Source organism: Dendrobates tinctorius, unplaced genomic scaffold, assembly GCF_039654945.1.
Source record: "Dendrobates tinctorius isolate UK_male_01 unplaced genomic scaffold, ASM3965494v1 ptg000024l, whole genome shotgun sequence".
Lineage (NCBI taxonomy): Eukaryota > Metazoa > Chordata > Amphibia > Anura > Dendrobatidae > Dendrobates > Dendrobates tinctorius.
The window spans coordinates 16318420-16341101 of NW_027361692.1; the positions used below are offsets into that span (position 1 = coordinate 16318420).

At 40.6% G+C, this 22682-nt stretch overlaps 1 protein-coding gene across 1 annotated transcript in view; it reads right to left on the reverse strand.

Annotated features, from left to right (window-relative positions):
- COL19A1 (collagen type XIX alpha 1 chain) overlaps positions 1 to 22218 on the reverse strand; it is a 1445738-nt gene extending 1423520 nt beyond the window's left edge. The window contains exon 1 of the mRNA XM_073569423.1: positions 22099 to 22218. The gene's annotated coding sequence lies outside the window, so the exon portion shown is untranslated. The remainder of the gene's footprint in view (positions 1 to 22098) is intronic.
- Between the last annotated feature and the right edge of the window lie 464 nt (positions 22219 to 22682).

Here is a 22682-nt window from a genome sequence, read left to right on the forward strand (position 1 = left end):
TTGTTCAAAAAAGTGCCACACTGCACTCTTCCTACTTTGGCAGATATTTTGCGGCCTAGTACGCTGTGATCTTTTGACCCTCTGGACAAGCTGTCCAGCAACTCTTTTGATGTTTGGAACCTGTCTTTGGAGTGCTCCGGGCCTGCCAGATAACAGCTGTTGCGATGTCGATGTCTGCTGTGGATGCTCCTCATCTGAGCTATTGGAAGCAGCACCCTCTTCCCCCAATGGATGCCAATCTGGGTCAACAACTGGGTCATCCATCACCTCCTCTTCTATGTCATGTGCACCTTCCTCTGTGTCACCGTGTATGGTGGTATAGTGTGCGGGAAGGGGCACCTGAGTCTCATCAGGGTCAGAATCTGGCTCTGTACACTGCGAGGACAATGTAGTGCTCTGAGTGAATGTACCAGCAGAATCATCCATCAGCGGCTGTGCATCAGTGCACTCCATGTCAGATTCATCTTGGCCTGGGTAATTCACCATTTGACTTGATAATCCAGGCATGGTATGTGAAAACAGCTCCATGGAGTAATCAGTAGTATGGCCTGCGTCATCCTTCAATCTTGGTTGGGGTGAAGGACACAAGGAAGGGTGTGGTTCATGAACATGAGCCTCCAATGACGACTCAGTGCTTTTACTTTTTACAACTGAAGAAGAGGAGGCGATAGAGCTGGAGGCTGAGTCAGCAATGTAAGACAAAACTTTTTCCTGATGCTCTGGCTTTAAAAGCGGTTTGCCAACTCCTAGAAAACTAAGCGTTCGAGGCCTTATGTAGCCAGACGATGACGCAGGGTCAGCACCTCCTGCATTCGGTCCTATTTTGCTCTTGCCACTACCATCAGATCCACCACCAACACCATCATTACCAGCTGCCAACCCCCGCCCAATTCCACGGCCTCTTCCACCAGCCTTCCTCATTTTTGGTAGAAATGTGGACAAAATCCAACAAACTATATAGTAATGTAAAACAAGGTACAAGGTGTCTATAGGACAGGGGAGATTTTGAATTTCTGCACACACTTTTGGACACTGGACACTTTTGGATTGTGTGAGGCCCACTGATATCTGAGCGCTATGTGACAGGCTCGATGGCACTGCTGTGACAAAAGTGACTAGAGGATAAGGGAGATTTTGAATTTCTGCACACACTTGTGGACAGTGGACACTTTTGGATTGTGTGAGGCCCACTGATATCTGAGCGCTATGTGACAGGCTCGATGGCACAGCTGTGACCAAAGTGACGAGAGGATAAGGGAGATTTTGAATTTCTGCACACACTTGTGGACAGTGGACACTTTTGGATTGTGTGAGGCCCACTGATATCTGAGCGCTATGTGACAGGCTTGATGGCACAGCTGTGACAAAAGTGACTAGAGGATAAGGGAGATTTTGAATATCTGCACACACTTTTGGACACTGGACACTTTTGGATTGTGTGAGGCCCACTGATATCTGAGCGCTATGTGACAGGCTCGATGGCACTGCTGTGACAAAAGTGACTAGAGGATAAGGGAGATTTTGAATATCTGCACACACTTTTGGACACTGGACACTTTTGGATTGTGTGAGGCCCACTGATATCTGAGCGCTATGTGACAGGCTCGATGGCACTGCTGTGACAAAAGTGACTAGAGGATAAGGGAGATTTTGAATTTCTGCACACACTTTTGGACACTGGACACTTTTGGATTGTGTGAGGCCCACTGATATCTGAGCGCTATGTGACAGGCTCGATGGCACTGCTGTGACAAAAGTGACTAGAGGATAAGGGAGATTTTGAATATCTGCACACACTTTTGGACACTGGACACTTTTGGATTGTGTGAGGCCCACTGATATCTGAGCGCTATGTGACAGGCTCGATGGCACTGCTGTGACAAAAGTGACTAGAGGATAAGGGAGATTTTGAATATCTGCACACACTTATGGACACTGGACACTTTTGGATTGTGTGAGGCCCACTGATATCTGAGCGCTATGTGACAGGCTCGATGGCACAGCTGTGACCAAAGTGACGAGAGGATAAGGGAGATTTTGAATTTCTGCACACACTTGTGGACAGTGGACACTTTTGGATTGTGTGAGGCCCACTGATATCTGAGCGCTATGTGACAGGCTCGATGGCACTGCTGTGACAAAAGTGACTAGAGGATAAGGGAGATTTTGAATATCTGCACACACTTTTGGACACTGGACACTTTTGGATTGTGTGAGGCCCACTGATATCTGAGCGCTATGTGACAGGCTCGATGGCACTGCTGTGACAAAAGTGACTAGAGGATAAGGGAGATTTTGAATTTCTGCACACACTTGTGGACAGTGGACACTTTTGGATTGTGTGAGGCCCACTGATATCTGAGCGCTATGTGACAGGCTCGATGGCACAGCTGTGACCAAAGTGACGAGAGGATAAGGGAGATTTTGAATTTCTGCACACACTTGTGGACAGTGGACACTTTTGGATTGTGTGAGGCCCACTGATATCTGAGCGCTATGTGACAGGCTCGATGGCACTGCTGTGACAAAAGTGACTAGAGGATAAGGGAGATTTTGAATATCTGCACACACTTTTGGACACTGGACACTTTTGGATTGTGTGAGGCCCACTGATATCTGAGCGCTATGTGACAGGCTCGATGGCACTCCTGTGACAAAAGTGACTAGAGGATAAGGGAGATTTTGAATATCTGCACACACTTTTGGACACTGGACACTTTTGGATTGTGTGAGGCGCACTGATATCTGAGCGTTTTGTGACAGGCTCGATGGCACTGCTGTGACAAAAGTGACTAGAGGATAAGGGAGATTTTGAATATCAGCACACACTTTTGGACACTGGACACTTTTGGATTGTGTGAGGCCCACTGATATCTGAGCGCTATGTGACAGGCTCGATGGCACTGCTGTGACAAAAGTGACTAGAGGATAAGGGAGATTTTGAATATCTGCACACACTTTTGGACACTGGACACTTTTGGATTGTGTGAGGCCCACTGATATCTGAGCGCTATGTGACAGGCTCGATGGCACTGCTGTGACAAAAGTGACTAGAGGATAAGGGAGATTTTGAATTTCTGCACACACTTTTGGACACTTTTGGATTGTGTGAGGCCCACTGATATCTGAGCGCTATGTGACAGGCTCGATGGCACTGCTGTGACAAAAGTGACTAGAGGATAAGGGAGATTTTGAATATCTGCACACACTTTTGGACACTGGACACTTTTGGATTGTGTGAGGCCCACTGATATCTGAGCGCTATGTGACAGGCTCGATGGCACTGCTGTGACAAAAGTGACTAGAGGATAAGGGAGATTTTGAATATCTGCACACACTTTTGGACACTGGACACTTTTGGATTATGTGAGGCCCACTGATATCTGAGCGCTATGTGACAGGCTCGATGGCACTGCTGTGACAAAAGTGACTAGAGGATAAGGGAGATTTTGAATTTCTGCACACACTTGTGGACAGTGGACACTTTTGGATTGTGTGAGGCCCACTGATATCTGAGCGCTATGTGACAGGCTCGATGGCACAGCTGTGACCAAAGTGACGAGAGGATAAGGGAAATTTTGAATTTCTGCACACACTTGTGGACAGTGGACACTTTTGGATTGTGTGAGGCCCACTGATATCTGAGCGCTATGTGACAGGCTCGATGGCACTGCTGTGACAAAAGTGACTAGAGGATAAGGGAGATTTTGAATATCTGCACACACTTTTGGACACTGGACACTTTTGGATTGTGAGGCCCACTGATATCTGAGCGCTATGTGACAGGCTCGATGGCACTGCTGTGACAAAAGTGACTAGAGGATAAGGGAGATTTTGAATATCTGCACACACTTTTGGACACTGGACACTTTTGGATCGTGTGAGGCCCACTGATATCTGAGCGCTATGTGACAGGCTCGATGGCACTGCTGTGACAAAAGTGACTAGAGGATAAGGGAGATTTTGAATATCTGCACACACTTTTGGACACTGGACACTTTTGGATTGTGTGAGGCCCACTGATATCTGAGCGCTATGTGACAGGCTCGATGGCACTGCTGTGACAAAAGTGACTAGAGGATAAGGGAGATTTTGAATTTCTGCACACACTTGTGGACAGTGGACACTTTTGGATTGTGTGAGGCCCACTGATATCTGAGCGCTATGTGACAGGCTCGATGGCACAGCTGTGACAAAAGTGACTAGAGGATAAGGGAGATTTTGAATTTCTGCACACACTTGTGGACAGTGGACACTTTTGGATTGTGTGAGGCCCACTGATATCTGAGCGCTATGTGACAGGCTCGATGGCACAGCTGTGACAAAAGTGACTAGAGGATAAGGGAGATTTTGAATCTCTGCACACACTTTTGGACACTGGACACTTTTGGATTGTGTGAGGCCCAATGAATATCTGAGCGCTATGTGACAGGCTCGATGGCACAGCTGTGACAAAAGTGACTAGAGGATAAGGGAGATTGGATTGCTTTTAAAAAAGCAGTTTGCGGAGCAGTGGGTAAACAGCAATGCCAGCCTGTCAGGAAGCCTTAGAAGGCAGCCCAACAACCAACACCACTGATACACCACTATATAGCCTCCCCTTGCACTGCACACACAGTGACTGGTGTGTTGTGCAGGCCAAATTGCTAGCAGCAGAAGCAGTTTTTTTTTCTTCTCAGCAGGACAAAAAAAAAAATTGGGATTGCTTTTAAAAAAGCAGTTTGTGGAGCAGTGGGTAAACAGCAATGCCAGCCTGTCAGGAAGCCTTAAAAGGCAGCCCAACAACCAACACCACTGATACACCCCTATATAGCCTCCCCATGCACTGCACACACAGTGACTGGTGTGTTGTGCAGGCCAAATCGCTAGCAGCAGAAGCAGTTTTTTTGTCTTCTTCCCTGCCTAACGCTCTCCCTACAGAATCAGCAGCAACCTCTCCCTATACTAAGATCGGCAGAAGTAAGATGGTGGTCGGCGTGCACGCCCTTTTATACCCCCTGTGACGCCCACCAAAGCAAGCCAATCACTTGCATGCCCTTCTGAAAGATGGTGGTGACCCGTGCCTATGTCATCACGTTGCCCACAGTGTCCGTGGATCCTGATTGGCTGAAAAAGAGCGCAAAACAAACTTTTGAAACCCGACTTTGCCAAAAGTCGGCGACTTTTGAATTTTTTCGACCCGTTTCGCTCAACTCTAGTAGAAATGTTTAAAATTGAGCTCTGTATAATACATATAAAAAAAAGATAAAAAAAACATTTTCAAATGTGCTGCAACGGTATACAAAAAAAAAAGATTAATGGACAGAAAATTGTGTAAAAGCACTAAAGGAACAATTCCTATTTGTCTTGTAGCATCTGTTGATTTTTTTCCACCAAATTTTTTGAAGTCACAAGTAGTGATGAGTGAGTGTGCTCGTTACTCAAGTTTTCTGAGCGTGCTCGAGTCTCTATCAAGTATTGCCGGTGCTTGGATGCGATGCTTAGATCAATGCCCCGCATGTTGAGTGGCTTAAAGAAAGATGCAGGGATTGCCTGCCATACACGGTTACGCTGTAGCAATATTTATTTGCTATTTTACAGCCACAAAACATGCGGGGCATAAATTTAGCGTAATGCATATACATTAAATGGGACCATACCTGGGACTACAGAACAGGAAAAGGACTTGGGTTTTCTGGTTACAGGAAAGCTGAGCAGCTGTACTCAATGTCAAGCAGCAGCCACAAAAGCAAACAAGATTTTAGGATGTATAAAAAGAGAGATAAAATCCTGCATTCCCAACGTATTACTCCTTTATAGCTCACTTGTGAGGCCACATCTAGAATATGGGATCCAGTTTTGGGCTCCACATTTTAAAAAAGATATTCAGAAATTAGAATCAGTTCAAAGGTGGGCCACTAGATTATTACAAGGGATGGAAGGCCTCTCATATGAGGAGAGGTTGGGGAAGTTGGGCTTGTTTAGCTTAGAAAAAAGACGCCTCAGAGGAGATCTTATTTACATGTATAAATATATGTGTGGTCAGTGCAAAGGACTGGCACATGACTTATTCCTTCCAAGGACCGTACTAAGGACCAGGGGGCACTCATTACGGGCGGAAGAAAGGCGATTCAAGCAGCTAAACAGGAAAGGGTTCTTTACAGTTAGAACAGTTAGACTGTGGAATGCCCGACCACAAGAGCTAGCAATGGCAGACACTATAGCTGTTTTTAAAAAAGGGCTGGACGACTTCATTGATACACATAACACTGCGGGTTATGGTTAAATTAGTGACAAAATGTACAATTGGTGGAGGAATGCTGAACTTGATGGACTAGGTCTTTTTCTAACCTATGTAACTATGCAAATATAAAAACGATTCAAGTCCTAAGATCAATTGAACTATCTATGCATCACTTTATCTATCTACGTATCTATCTACGGTTTCTACATTTATATTTTATCCCAATTTGAGGCTTTTAAAGTGATCTTGGCACTAAAAAGTCTCATACAGCTAAAGCAAAGTAAAATGAAATAAATAAAATAAATCCTAATAGGAAACAGAGACTGTGCATTGTGTGTCTCATAAAAATATATGAAAAAGGTAACTAAAGGGACACATAGTTTGCGCTCTACTACAAACAGCTCACAGCTTTGAATTATAAATTAAGTTTTAAAGAATCCTTTTTTAAATTCTTGTAAACTGTACATTGTAGATAATGATCACTTAATATTGTATTGTCTTCTTCAGATATCACTATATAAAATTGTGACCATTGCAATATGAAGGATACAAGGTAATTCCAATTCTCAACTGTTGAACTCAGAATGTGCTACAAGAATACAAGTAGAGGTTTCGGCCAGCCTGAGACTCCTGATGAGTGCAGTGGTTTCTCAGTTATGTTATTTGAGGGCTCACACTTAATTTTTTGAATCATGTTAATGGATCCCATCAGTTTTAATAATTTATTAGTAGTGATGAGCAAGTATACTCGTTGCTCGGGTTTTCCCGAGCATGTTCGGGTGTCCTCAGAGTATTTTGGTGTGCTCGGAGATTTAGTTTTTGTCTACATAGCTGCATGAATTGCAGCTGTTAGACAGCCTGAATAAATGTGGGGTTTGCCTGTTTGTTAGGGAATCCCCAAATGTATTCAGGCTGTCTAGCAGCCACAAATTATGCAGCTGCGTTGACAAAATCTAAATCTCCGAGCACGCCAAAATACTCGGAGGACACCCGAGCAGCGAGTATACTCGCTCATCACTATAATTATTAGCCATGTAGACTGATATTTTTCTCTGAAGGCAAGGGGAACCAATGTTGCCCAATAGCCACTTTACTATCCCCCACTTGGATTCCCAGCAGCATAACAAATGCATGGTTATGGTGAGTTGATCCGTCAACCAAGTAGCCTGTGTACTTCTAGTAATCTAATGGTAATCTTTAGTAATAAAACAGTGTAATATTAAATGGAACCTGACAGCTGATACATGCTGTCTTATCCACGGGCAGCATATATGATACTCTGACGGCATAATTTCAACCATGTATGTTTGACTCTGAAACATTACGGCATTACAAAGAAAAACATACTTTAAAAGCCGTGGACCAACAATGATTAGTCAAAAAAGGCGGGTCACCAATGGCTTCATCTTGCCCACTCCCCCTTGCGTGACAATTCTCTTCTCGTACAAGCACACAGAGAGAAACCTGTCTCTCAAAGGGAGCAGATGAGAAGAAGCCAAGTGGACTTGCATTCTCCACCAATCGCCCATGCAGCTTAATCTTTGTCAGCTTTGAAAGTATGATTTTCTCTGAAAACGCCGAAAGGTTTCAGAGTCAAACATACCTGGCTGCGATGACTGTGTTTCAGCTGTCAGGTTGTCGTTAAGCTTACATTTAATATAATTTAAATATTCTGATAGATGCTAATTAAATAATATATAATAATAATTTAGCTGTATGAACTGAAGAAATTTAACTAGCTCCTAACAGCAAACTGGCTTCAAATCAGTTTAGGATTTGAACATCTACAGTACCATGTAACTATGAAGAATAACTTGATGTCATATCTATTAGTATTGTAAACTCTACATAAATCTGTGGTGACCAGGCTTATCATTTGTGAGTCCTGTCTTGTCATCTTGTGGGCTAGTCCAGCTGTGCCTAGGGGATCATTATGAGAAGGGCATGTGGTCTTTCCAAATACGGCTCCATTTTAAATGAATTTGACACATTAACAACTTATAAAACTGCAACATTAAGCACGGAAGGAAACTTAAGTGGTGGCACATGTGAGACGTTCTGAAAACAGTTGTCTGGACTTCTCTATACCGGTGACAAAGTGTTATCAATAGGGAAACTGCTAGTTCCAGCAGTGCAATAAGGGAAATGTAAGGTGTTGAAATTGCACACTTGAAACTTTGCCATTCCTCAAATCTGCCTGCCTGGGACAGCTGCCTCATTATAGGATCGTACCCGGCTTTATCAGCAATGAGTGAATGCATTCTATTTCTGAAAAGCTGCCAATGCATATAACCATGACAGTCGCACTGCCAGCATGAAGGGTGCAGCTTTTGCCCCTTCTATATGCCCCACGATCTAATGGCACTTAATAACTTTATTTACAATTATACAGGCATTCCTTTCCATACACATCGGGGCCAATGTGAACTGGTTAATGGAGCACATATTATCAGTTAATGAATAAAATTAGCCATCAATGGAATCTTCTCCTCTCTCGGTGGTGTTCAGTGACTAAGTGGTGCGTAAATTTTCCCTTCAGCTCAACATTCTTGAAGACAAGTATCAAGTTTATTATCTGCTAAACAGAGAGCATTAAATACCTTTCTGTACATACAGTTCAGATGGTTATATCGTTCTACTATGCATCGGAGAGCGGCACATATTTCTACCAAGCTCGAGATTTGGAGTAAAGTGATCTAAGCTACTAATTATACAAAACTACTGTAGGATGAGAAGTCTACGGGGCTCGGAGACTAGTGGCAGCTGTTTTCCTTGAGCAGGTCGGTGAAGTGTTGATCTGCCTGTGCCTAAGTTTCCTTTCCAGTGATCAGATGAACTGGCTAGCATTCCTGACAGTTCATGAGTAATTTCTAAGATTGTTCTTATTCCTGCTTATTTTCTGTAGGGGTTTGCACGCTATGTTCCTGTCAATAGAAAAGTCACTTGTTTGTTCCTTCAATTTTAAAGGACATCTGTCACCCCCGAAAGTCTGCACAGTATCACAGGTTCAGTGGCTTCACTATTTCTTTTAGAGTATTATGCTGTATGTTCGTGGATACATATGCATGTTCTATGTGTTATATTTCATTCTCTAGATGACTCATTTTCAAGTGGATAATCATGAAAAAGGGCAAGATCTGTTAAAGAAACACAAGATCGCAACAACAACTACTGTGTACAATCATTTAAACTTTATTTTGTCATTGGTGGAGCTTAAAATGCACACTTTTTGGATTTTATTTAACTCACTGCAGTTTATGAAAGTATGGGATATAAAAAGAGCTAATCACAAATATGTACAAGTGATTCAAGAACTGGAGAAGAGTAGTCATCAAAGGGGACAGGACAGACATCTTTATTCACACACTATTAATAATTCTGAAGAACGCCGCAATTATATGATCCTCGAAAGGAAATGAATCACATATTGTATCCATTGCATAAAAATTGCTCATACAATAGACTTATTCACTACAAGGCCCAGAATTTAATGCACTTTTGATTATACTGAATGAATATTGAGAAAATGAAGTTGGATGACTTGCGAATACAAGACTAGGGCAAAGTTGTTCTTATGTTGGAGTCAGTACTCAAAAGCCTTATAGTCATGCAAGAGACTGTTGAGTTTAAAGGGAATCTGTCACCCCATTTTTCGAGTATCAGCTGCCGGCACCGCCATCAGGGGCTTATCTACAGCATTCTGTAATGCTGTAGATAAGCCCCCTATGTAACCTGAAAGATAAGAAAAATCAGTTATATTATACTCACCCAGGGGAGGTCTGGGTCCGGTTTTGGCCCGATGGGTGTCGCGGTCCGGTCCGGCTCCTCCCATCTTCTAATGGTGACGTCTTCTTCTTTGCTGCCTGTTGCGGCTCCTGCGCAGGCGCACTGCTCTGCCCTGTTGAGGGCAGAGTCCTGCAGTGTGAAGGTCCGGCGCCTGCGCACTGCAGTTTTCTGCTCTGCCCTCGACAGGGCAGAGCAGTGCGCCTGCGCAGGAGCCATGACAGGCAGCAAAGAAGAGGACATCACCATTAGAAAATGGGAGGCGCCGGACCGGACCGCGACACCCATCGGACCAAAACCGGACCGCCCCCCGGTGAGTATAATATAACTCGTTTTTCTTATCTTTCAGGTTACATAATGCTGCATTACAGAATGCTGTAGATAAGCCCCTGATGGCGGTGCCGGCAGCTGATACTCAAAAAATGGGGTGACAGATGACCTTTAAGTTATGAGGCACATGTACGATCCATGCACGATAGTCCAAAAGACAGGGATGTGTGAATCTGGCTTTAGACAATGGTACGACCACCCGGCCACCAAGATTCTCATAGTGAAAAATAAGACCTTTATGTGACAAATATATATACTATTTTTTATGGAAAAAATTCCCAAAAAGGATGTTCATTTAGGTGATGCAACTATAAAAAGCATGACATTTTAATACAGAAGTGTAGTTTTAACCTTTGCACACCTTTTTCTATGCAGATATAATGCTAGATATGATCGAATTGATTAGGTGCAAATCAAATTCAAGTCGAATTTTATGAAATTTGCAGATCCTCCTGACAAATTATAACAATTTTCGATTCGATTTGTGCATATTGCAACAAAATGCCCTCAGCCCTTTTGCACATTGCTGAAGACTGAATAAGCCACACAATGCTGTCATACCCCCAGGAAAAATCTTACAGGGCTTTCCCATATATCATATCATATGTTATAGCACAGGCAATCATGAGGGACTATTATAGCTTGTATAAAAGCCTAAGCAGGGAATGCAGCAGCTATTTTAGGGTGAGAATATGTCAGAACTCACAGCTTAGCAACAGAGAACATAAATATTTCAGACAGTAATGTGTTGAATAACTGCAGGACTGAAAACAATGAGTATAATAGTCTGTGAATAGAACAGATATTTAATTGGAGAGAGAGAAATATGAGATGTGGCAGCAGCAATGCCAGACTCAGTTTGACTGATCAGTAATATAATGTAATTGGCATCTGTCCTGCTGCATTTTAATTACAATTACACTAGGTTCACACAAGTATATTTGCTGCCCGAGTGTGATCTGACAAGACATCGAATTGCACTCAGACCAATGTTTTTCTATGGGTCTGTGTGCATGTCTGATTTTTTCCTTGGACAGAAACTTTCCAAGGAAACAAATCACTGCATGCCAGAGATTGATCCAGTATTCAAATTGTACTCAACTATGCAAAACAATGAGAGCGTGGGACACACCGGACTGCACTCGGATGACATCTGAGTGCAGTCCGATTTCCACATGCTCAAAGAATGGAGAAGATGGAGACATTTTTTTCTCCATCTTCTCATCTGAGAGAATCAAATTGCACTATGCTGACACTCTTATAAAACTATGAGCAGAGTTTAATCAGTGTCATTTGCATAATTGATTTAATTTTGTAAGGTCACAAAGAATTCCCTTGTGTGCACTTAACCTTACCTATTTTTTTCTTCATTCCTAATTGACTGGAATACAAAAGCAAGACAGGACAATAGCTTTTCCAGAAGAAAAACTAACACTAAAATCACTTTCAGATGATGCACTTGATACAGTCACAAGCGACTGTACAGAGTTTTTTCATTTCTAGTTCAATTTTTTTTTTATGTTTTTAACAATTTTAGTATTCTTAAAGTATAGAGCATTATGGTATATCTGGTGCATCACTCATTCCATTCACAATAGCAGTTTGAGTCAGTGTTCTGCACAGACTAGTCTGCGTGATCACAAATGACTAAGTGGGATAATTTTTGGACCATTTTTAAAGTGCACTGCGCTATTAAATAGACTGTTTGTATTAAATTTATTTATCTTTCAAAGGTTGGCAATGTTTTCTTTCCCTTTCATAAAAATTAGTATTAGTCTAAAATAGTCCCAGTGGTCAGTGTGAAAACTGCAGGATTAATAATTTAGTTTTTTAACCTCTTACCTCTGCCGTCAATTTTTTTATTTTCAGTTTTTCCCCTCCATTTTTAAATAGCCATAACTTATTTTTGCATTGTCATAGCCATATGAGGGCTTGCTTTTTTGCGGCACGGGTTGTAGTTTTGAATGACCCAATTCACTTTATCATATAAAGTAAGGGAAAATGGCAAAAAAAATCCAAGTAAGGAGAAATGGTGAACAGAAAACGGAATTCTGCCGCTGTTCATGGGTTTTATTTTTAAGGTGTTAATTGAGGAATAAAAATGACCATGAAAAATTATTTTACAGGTCAATACGAAGAAATAATACATATACATTTTTTTTCCATTTTTGGTAGATTAAAAAAATTCTGAATTTTATAAAAAGAAATTTGGTTTGTATCACCATTTTCAGAGACTCCTAATTTTTTGATATTACCATAATTTGAGCTGTATAGGGGAGTCTTGTTTTCAGCCAGGCAAGCTGTCGTTTTTATCTATACAATCTTAGAATGCTTTTGATAATTTTTTCATTGCATTTTTTATGTTATTATGATAACCCTAAATCATCAATTGTGATGTTTTGATTTCTTTTTCTCATTATGGAATTTACAGATGGGCTTAATTAATTCAATATTTTGATAGATCAGACTTACCTATTTTTTCCCATTCGCTTTAATGGGTGAAAAATCCGGCAAAAATTGCTCAAATAAATTACATGCTTGTTGATTTGAAAAAAAAAAAATCACATTCAAGGTTCAAATCTGTAAGGAAAACTAAGCATGTGCATGATATTTCCGAAATGTTATTCACATTGTTGGTACGGTAAAACGCTGTGTTTCTTTCTGCGGTATAAATGCAAGGGGAAAAAAACACACCATATGAACAACTCCGACTTGAATCTGAGTTCGAATAGTCGCAGCAGTTTAAATCATTACCCCAAGACAAATGCAGTACAATGTAATGTGTAACAGCATTGACTCCAATACCTCAGAAGAAGACTTTCATGGGTATGTTTCCACTGGACCACTGAGTCTTATATTGGTGAATTATATGGTATTGCTCCTCTTGGGTCTTGCACTGTCACTTAGTATGGCATTGCCAATTCATGATACGTAATATATACTTTAATACCATAGTTGTCCTTTTCTGCTCATATAAAGCTTCTTTCCCTGCTCAACTCATATTTTACTGTGATTTACTTTCATAATAAAGTATATATTTTCATACACCTTGTTCTATTATTTGGTATATTACTATTCATTTGCTCTTTTTCCTCATTCCTTGTGTTTGTGCTTTTGATTACCATTTTATTTAGCCTCAGTTGCCATAGCCCTCACTTTCTTGTCACTCAACTCTACACTATTGCTAAATCTTTTAGTGGTATTTCCCAGTTGATAAGTTTGATTTATATACAGCACATAGTGAAAATTGCAGTCTATAGGCATAGAAGGGATCACATTACCGGTATGGGGGACATCAGCTAGCTCCCGGCTGTCATAACAACCCATCAGAACCCTGTGATCATGTCACGGGAGTGGCAATGAGTTACTGAACATGATCTGGATTGTAGCGCTTAAATGCTGCTGTCAGTGATTGACAGCGGTATTTAACCCCTTCATGACAAATGACGTATATTTACTTCATTTGTCGTGTCTCTGTCTTTGATGCGGGCTCCAGCACTGAGCCGACATCTATTCCTGCACATGACAGCTGGTTTAATCAGCTGTCATGTTCCTTTAACAGATATGGATGAAGCGATGCTCTGCACGCGGCTGTTAACCTGTTAAATCCCGCTGTCAATCTTTGACAGCATGATTTAACAAACACCGGCGAGCTGTGCATCATTCCAGTGCATGATCGCAGGGCGCCGATGGATTGCCATAACAGCCGAGGGTCTGTCCCCCCACCCGGTATGGGTCACGGGTATAATACTGAATGAAGGCCATAACAGCCGAGGTTCTGTCCCGCCACCCATGCCTGTCATTACGATACTGAAATGAAGGCTCGTGGCTGGTGCTCATTGGAGATCATGATTTCTGCTATACATAGCAGTGCTCAAGCACTGCTCTGTATAGCACAAGCAATAGGAAAATTGTAGCTTCAAGTCTCCTAAGAGGGCTATTAAATAAAGCCAAAAGTGAAAAAAAAAGTTTTAAAAAAATGGAAAAAAAAATAGCCCCCTTTTGTCCTCAATGAATCTAAAGCAACAAAAAAAATATTTCAAATGCACATATTTGATATCGCTTTGTTCAGAAATATCCAATCTATAAAAAATAAAATAAATTTATACGATTGGCAATCAAAACATCGTATGTACCTCAAAATGGTATCAATAAAAACGTCAGCCAGAGACACAAAAAATAAGCCCTCACCCAGCCCCAGATCACGAAAAATGAAAAGGTTACCGGTCTTAGAAAATGGCGACAAAAGCAAAAACCTTTTTTGCGCAACTATTGGAAATTTTTTCACCACTTAAAAAATAAACTATAAATGTTTAGTATCTGCGTAATCATACTGACCAGGTCAGCTTAGCCATATAGTGAATATACTACATAAAAAAAATAAAAAGCAATTGTGGAATTTTTTGTATTTTCACAGCACTTGGAATCTTTTTGCTATTTTCCAGTATACTATATGGTAAAATCCATCGTTCCATTTAATAGTCCAAATTGTCCAACACAAATAATGTACTTATTCACAACTTGTCTCATAAGGTTATCTCACTATGGGCTCTTTTATCTTCAGGGTTTTTCTGGTACAGATGCTATCTATTGTTTTTTTTTTAGATAGATAATTTTCCTATTACAATTATTTAGTAAAATAATAACGTTTGTATTCATCTCTGGTGCTGGTGCTGCTCCAGTGGTGCTGGCACTAGCTCTGCCAGGGCTCCTGTGACATTATGTCAAGTGTTCCCTGCATCCAATCAGCATTGGCTACAATGACCGTAGTGATCAGGTGTCATAACAATGAAACATGAGCCCAGGGGGAGTCAGTGCTGACACCACTGGAATGGCACGGGCACCGGAGGTGAGTACAAGTGTTATTATTTAACTGGGGGATAACATAGGGATTTAGAAAGCTTTGTTCAAATAGAGAACAACCTATATAAAAGTATTGTTCCAGATGCCCTTTTACTTTTGAAGACACAAAAAAATTATGGCATCATGCCTACCTTGATCTCAATTGTGGATCAAACTCATCTGTGGAAATCAATGGCCCCATGAAACAAAAATGGATCACACACAAATGCTATCAGTGTGCTGTCCATACTTTACTGTTTAATGGCAGCAGAATCTAAAGTTTTTCTTCATATGAGAAAAACGGATGCAACAAGTATTATACTAGGAGGAGGAGTAAAACTATGCTACCATAAAAACTAGTTAGGTTCAAGGGTGATTTATTCCACTGTAGAAGGTAGTAGATATACTATGTAGATAGAGTCAGATTGTTTGAAAGCTATTCAGGCTCCTTTGGTGTAATGGTCGATGTCTAGAGACCAAGTACATGCTTTTCATGAGATAAGTCTCTGTTTTTACCCCTATCATCACTCAGAGCGCTGTCTAAATTTTTTAACCCTGTGTTGTGTTACTGAAAAAAAATTCAGAGTGTTACTCATGGATGAGAAAAAAAATCTGATGTATGATCAAGATTATTTAAAGAGTAACCGTCGTTTGCCTTTTTTTATCATAAAGTAAGAAACTTTGTAGTAATATTATCAGATAAGTCTACCTCTTTCTCCTCCAGGACTAATCATTCTGTCATGATCGAGGACTGGGTTTCGCTTTGGCCCGTCCTGATCAGACTGGGGGTTAATTGCTCCGCCTCTCTCCGGCAGTGGGCGGCTATTTAATGCTCACAGGACCTAGGCCCAGTGTCAGTTATACTCCTGCCCTCGGCTGAGTTAGTTGACCTTGTGTGTACGTGTGCCTTGTGCCTGATATCTTGCTTGCTTGTTTGGTTTTTTGATCTGGTTCTGTCCCTCTTGTACTGTGCTACCTCTCGTGTATGACTCTCTGCTTGTGACCCGACTACTCTCTGCCTGACCCCTTGGTACCACGTCGCCCTCTTGTGTATGACCTTTGGCTTTGACTGACCACCTGTCTGTTTGTCCCTCCTGTGCCTCGTTCGCCCGGACTGTGTGTGATCTCCGTTTTTCCTGACTCTGAGTTGTTGTATGGTGTCCTGTCATCTCTGAAAGCAGGACGCTAAGCCCCGCCCCCTTGCAGTTACATGACCTAGGTCCTGTGCCAGCTTGCTAACTTCAGCATCTGCAGGTCCTGTGCATCTTTACTTTCCGGCACTGACAGGTTCCTGATACCCATAGCTTGAAGCATGCATTGTCACCTCTGCTGCCCTGCTCCACAGGTATCTTTTAGCACTATTTCTGTACTCAGGACACGCGCACTGGCTCAGTGAGAGAGTGTAGTGCGGTGTTTCTGACACATTCATTCTCAATTCATGGTTAAGATCTGCATTGTGAAGACAGACTTTCCCATTACTTAGATAGGAGATGAGAGTTGGTGCTTCTAAAATTCTATGGAGGGGGAGGAGTGAGGAGGGAGGAGCTAGAGGCAGACATAGACAATCTGCTGCAAGTTCTCATAAAACAATAATTATAGTTCTCCACAGAATTGAGAACTTTGAGAATGATAGCTGAATCCTGGAGGAGAAAAAAGCAAATTTCCCTAAAAGATTTACTACAGTTTATTATTTTCACATGTAATATTGATTTATGAGTAAAAAATGAAAACAGCGGTTTCTCTTCAACATTGTACAAGCTATTGACTGATGTCAAATTAGGTTTCAAATTACAGTTGTGTGTAACATCCCAGTACTATATTATTGGGGTTAAAAAGGTTATTTGGTCTAAGAAGCGATGTTTGTACTTTATGTTACTGCAGACTATCGAAACATGACAGGGTGCGATGTGCACACTAATGGTTCCCTTGAACATCACGTGGCCGCATGTATGCTAGAAATACTGAGAGAGTTCATCTTTGAAGCCTACAGAACTGTACATACAGTGCGAAGCTATTCTTGCTTAAGCTATGGTCACGTCGTAATTTACTCACATCAGTAACTCTGTAGGAGCCATTGACTGTAATGATGGCGTCACTGTGTGCTCTATCAGACATTATTTTTGTTTGTATCCACTTATTTGAGGTGGTTTTCAAGACAGGTCGGCTGCATTTTGAAGCCAACCTCAAATAAGCGGATACGACTGAAAGTGATGTCCGACAAAGCACACAGGCACTCCATCTGCATCACTACAGTCAATGCTCCCGTCAGCGCATACGCCCCAATCCTGTTGTCCACGGTTTCAGACATAAACTCTGAAAGGCCAACTTGCAGGAGGATAAAATGCAATGTGAATCCAGCTTTAGAATGAGAGAAGGGAAATGTGCTACGACAATTTCAAACGGAAATTAATGGGCTGTAGATATTCTGTGCAAAATTGTTTGGATTAGATTTGTTAATATCTCACTTGCCTGCTTCTGTAATTTTAATGGTCTGTCCACTAAAAGGACAACCCCTTTTTGATCAAAATGTTTGGCCCCCATAAAATAATAAAGCGTATACTCACTTCCCGTGCCGGCTCTGTTCCTTGCTGCTGACCATGGACTTCCTCTTCATGTTTGATTTGTCCAAAGGCTGGGGCATCACGTGTCACAAGTAAACGAGAGCCCCAGGGAGAGGGTCTGTTGACACCACCTGAATGGTGCTGGTAGGGGAGGTGAATATAAGATTTATTATTTTATGGGGGCCAAGCAAGGGGTATGACAAGAAGTTGACCAAGTAGTGGATAACTTCTTTAATATGGACTTGACCTGCACAGATCCCAAGGTAAAAGCTGCAGTATTTCCATCTCATGTGTACTTATCTTGAGATATAAAGCTATGGGGTATATAATAGAGTTGCTTACTTTTTCCCAAGCGTTTATATTTAATGTATTTATTTTACTCTATTTATTTGATAGCACAATTAATTCCACAGCTCTTCAGAGACATTATCATCTGTCCATATTGGGGCTCACGATAGAAAAGTCCCTCTCAGTATCAGTATGAGTGAAAGAAAGATCGAAACCTTAGTATCCTTATAAAACCCACGCAATCACAAGAAAAACATGCTAACTCCTTGCAGATATTCGCCTTAGTAGGATTTGAACCCAGTGCGGAACAGCAAAAGTGTTAACTAGAGATGAGTGAATTCAAACTAAAGTCCAGTCACGGACTTCTGAAAGTCCATTTTACAGGAGAGAGAGAGAGATATTTGGTCAGGTACCAGAACATGAACTTCCACAGGTCCACTCATCCCTACTGTTAACCATTGAGCCACTATGCTACCTACTCTACGTGTAAATATACATGTAAACGGGTTGAGCATGCTCATCACAACTGACAGTATACATCTAAGCAGATCTTTCATGAAAAGATAATTATATGGATACATAAGGCACAGATATGCAGAGCCAAACTGTAAATTAGTAGATAATGAGATGTAGCATACAATAATCTATAACTACATATAACAGAAATAAATACATTTATAGAGCTAAAGGATAATAATTATTGTAAGAATCGGGAATGGACAAACCCAAGGACACAGAAACCCATTTGTCTAGCTAGTAAACTAGATGATAGATAGATAGATAGATAGATATGAGATAGATAGATATGGGATAGATAGTTATGGAATAGATAGATAGATAGATAGATAGATAGATAGATAGATAGATAGATAGATAGATAGATAGATATAGGATCGATCGACAGATAGATAGATAGATATGAGATAGATAGATAGATAGATATGGGATAGATAGATATGGAATAGATAGATAGATAGATAGATAGATATAGGATCGATCGACAGATAGATAGATAGATAGATAGATAGATATGGGATAGATAGATATGGAATAGATAGATAGATAGATAGATAGATATGGGATCGATCGACAGATAGATAGATAGATAGATAGATAGATAGATAGATATGGGATAGATAGATAGATAGATAGATAGATATGGGATAGATAGATAGATATGGGATAGATAGATAGATAGATATGGGATCGATCGACAGATAGATAGATAGATAGATAGATAGATAGATAGATAGATATGGGATAGATAGATAGATATGGAATAGATAGATATATAGATATGGGATCGATCGACAGACAGATAGATAGATAGATAGATAGATAGATATGGGATAGATAGATAGATAGATAGATATGGGATGGATAGATAGATAGATAGATAGATATGGGATAGATAGATAGATAGATAGATAGATAGATAGATAGATAGATATGGGATAGATAGATATGGGATAGATAGATATGGGATAGATAGATAGATAGATAGATAGATAGATAGATATGGGATAGATAGATAGATAGATATGGGATAGATAGATAGATATATAGATATGGGATCGATCGACAGATAGATAGATAGATAGATAGATAGATAGATAGATAGATAGATATGGGATAGATAGATATGGAATAGATAGATAGATAGATAGATAGATAGATATGGGATCGATCGACAGACAGATAGATAGATAGATAGATAGATAGATAGATATATAGATAGATAGATATGGGATAGATAGATAGATAGATATGGGATGGATAGATAGATAGATAGATAGATATGGGATAGATAGATAGATAGATAGATAGATAGATAGATAGATAGATATGGGATAGATAGATATGGGATAGATAGGTATGGGATAGATAGATAGATAGATAGATAGATAGCTATGGGATAGATTGTAAGCTTGCAAGCAGGGCCCTCATTCCTCTTGGTATCTGTTATGATCTATGTGGTTATTGTTATGCTGTAATGTCTATTGCCTGTAAAAGTCCCCTCTATAATGTAAAGTGCTGTGGAATATGTTGGTGCTAAAGAAATAAAATTATCAATCAAAATCTAATAATAAATAATAATAGACAAATACTGATAGACAGATACTCTGCAGACCGCCCCTAGTTGACCACTTTAAACAACAAAATACTTGAAAGATACATAGACCAAATTTTCAATAGATTGATAGAGGGATATCACTAATTAATAGTTAGATTTTCGACAGACTGATTTTGGTGGTCTAACAGGTAAGTGGACAGATACATTTTTGATGGATAGAAAGATACTGACGCTAACAAACTTTGGAGACCACCCGGAATACACCACTTTACCAAAAATGACTCGTGTAATAAAATCCCACCTGTCAACATAGTTTTGTTTATGGCACAGTCGTTTACGTCTTTTTTTAACAGCTACAAAACCGGATAGTTTCAATTTGGTGAAATCAGTGGAATATTTTAGAAGATGACACAAGATTATATCCCTAGAAATGGATATACAGAATAAAGAAGCTTTTTTTCCCCAGGGCAGAGTATTGTGAGTGGCGTTATGTCTCCGCTCAGTGTACGCTGCGGGACTTGGGATTGTTGGACCCTTTGGCTGTGAGTCAGGAAGTTTTAGTAGTATCAGATGGAATGGCTGCATGTGCAGGGCTGTTCCAGATCCTGTGCCATCACATAATGCTCTGATTAGCTGCGTCTCAGAGCCTCGCACTGCTCATCACCCTGCGCTCTGCCAGCCTCATTAACCTTTTCAACATTACACTACACATGTGAGATCGCTCTTAGGACGCTAATTGAAAAAGAGCAGCGTCGCCTGTTCTGTCATCGTAAAAGTTCTGTACTCTCGGTAGTCTACGACATGAGCCGAAGAGTTAAATCAATGCGGAAAGGCCAATGTGTTGGCTGTTGCAGCACACCAATAAATAGCGATTAGCACGTGAAGAGGATGGGAAAATAGCCAAACATTTGGAAAATGTGACATTGAGGAGGAACCCATTGGGAGGAAATGATCAACTGGATTTTCTCTTGGGACAAGATGAAAGAAGTAGAAAACCATTAGCATCTCTTGTAATCCTTGAAAATTCTATGGGTTTTATGTGTCTAAATATGAACTATGATTAATATTGCCACAAGCACTAGTGCCAGAGTCAGATCTGAGGATGCCAGTCAATGAAAAGTTAGTAACTTCCACAGTGTTTCCGATAAGGCGTTTTCTGTGGGATTTCAAGTAAACCCCCTAATTAAAGAATTATCCCCATCCACAAAACAATCTGTCCCATGATAAAACTTCAATATATTGATCCAGATGTCTTAGAGATGTTTGTAATAGGCACAATACATTACAATGTGTGATTAATAGTTTTACATAGAATTACGGGTAATTAAATCTTACATTAATGATGTCACAGTGCACCACAGTTCATTAATACATACCTAGTTTACATTAGTAATTTACTATGAATCATGCTCTGATACATACACATATATTTCCCTGGTACACCCATTTAATCCAGATGAGTATAACAGGGAAAGTCACAGGTACTGATGTGTGACGGATTCGGGTAATCCAGTTATTTGGGGATTATTCTGATGACATCTCATGCACTTCCTATCCCAGACCTGCCACTAATCATTGCTGTGCCCAAGTACATCTGATGTGAACTTGAGAGCGGAGACACATCAAGATCAATAGATAAGATGACAGCAGGCTTTGTATCTGATGCTCCTTGCTCTGTCACTTTCTGTGTCTAACAGGCATCACCAATCATTTCTCTGTGCCAAATGAATGACTCCACACCTCTCTCCAGCCTGATCACCAATTAAACCCTCACTCCTGGGCCTCTCTAATGACACAACAGGCAAACTTCAGGCTGACATTAATGAACACAGCACATGCATGTAAAACCAGGGATGTCATCAATGACTTGTTAATGCACAGCCATTCTGGACTGCTTACTACTTACTACATGACAATGTATCCCAGCCATGATCTGGAGAAACTTTACAGAGACACAGGATAAAGAGCCACATACCACCCTGCTAATAGGAGCTTACCTTTCATGTGTATGAATAAAATCCCACAGTCAAATAGCTACAAAAGCTGCAAGTGCTGAACTTAACTGGATTCAGACTCCCAAAGAGTGGGAGAGGGTAGAATGAGCTGTGTCCTTATTAGTCTCACAGTGTGATCCTCCCACTCAGTCAGCAGACAGGACGGCCACCAACACAGATAACCAGCACATATACCAGCAGCTGGATAGGTACAGTGTGCAGATGGCTCTGGGCAGGCCTGCCTGTCTGCAGCAGTCTGTCACTGGAACAGGTGTTAAAGGGACAAAAAAACTAGAGGCAATTCTGCTGCAGCCTGTTGCTCTCTGCTATCAGCCAATTCAGACCTTGGAGAAAATTGGATTTCTGACAAGGAAATTAAGAAAAGTGTCTTCACAAGTTTTCATCTACCATGCCTCAAGTTCTGTAAAACTTTAGAAGAAATATTTGTGTGAATTTGTAAAGAACTAGCAGTGAAAAATGTGCTTATATATGTAAAATTCAACATATGTTCATTTATATATATATATATATATATATATATATATTACAGATTAGTGAATCACTTCGCAGAGCACAGAGTTTGGGTT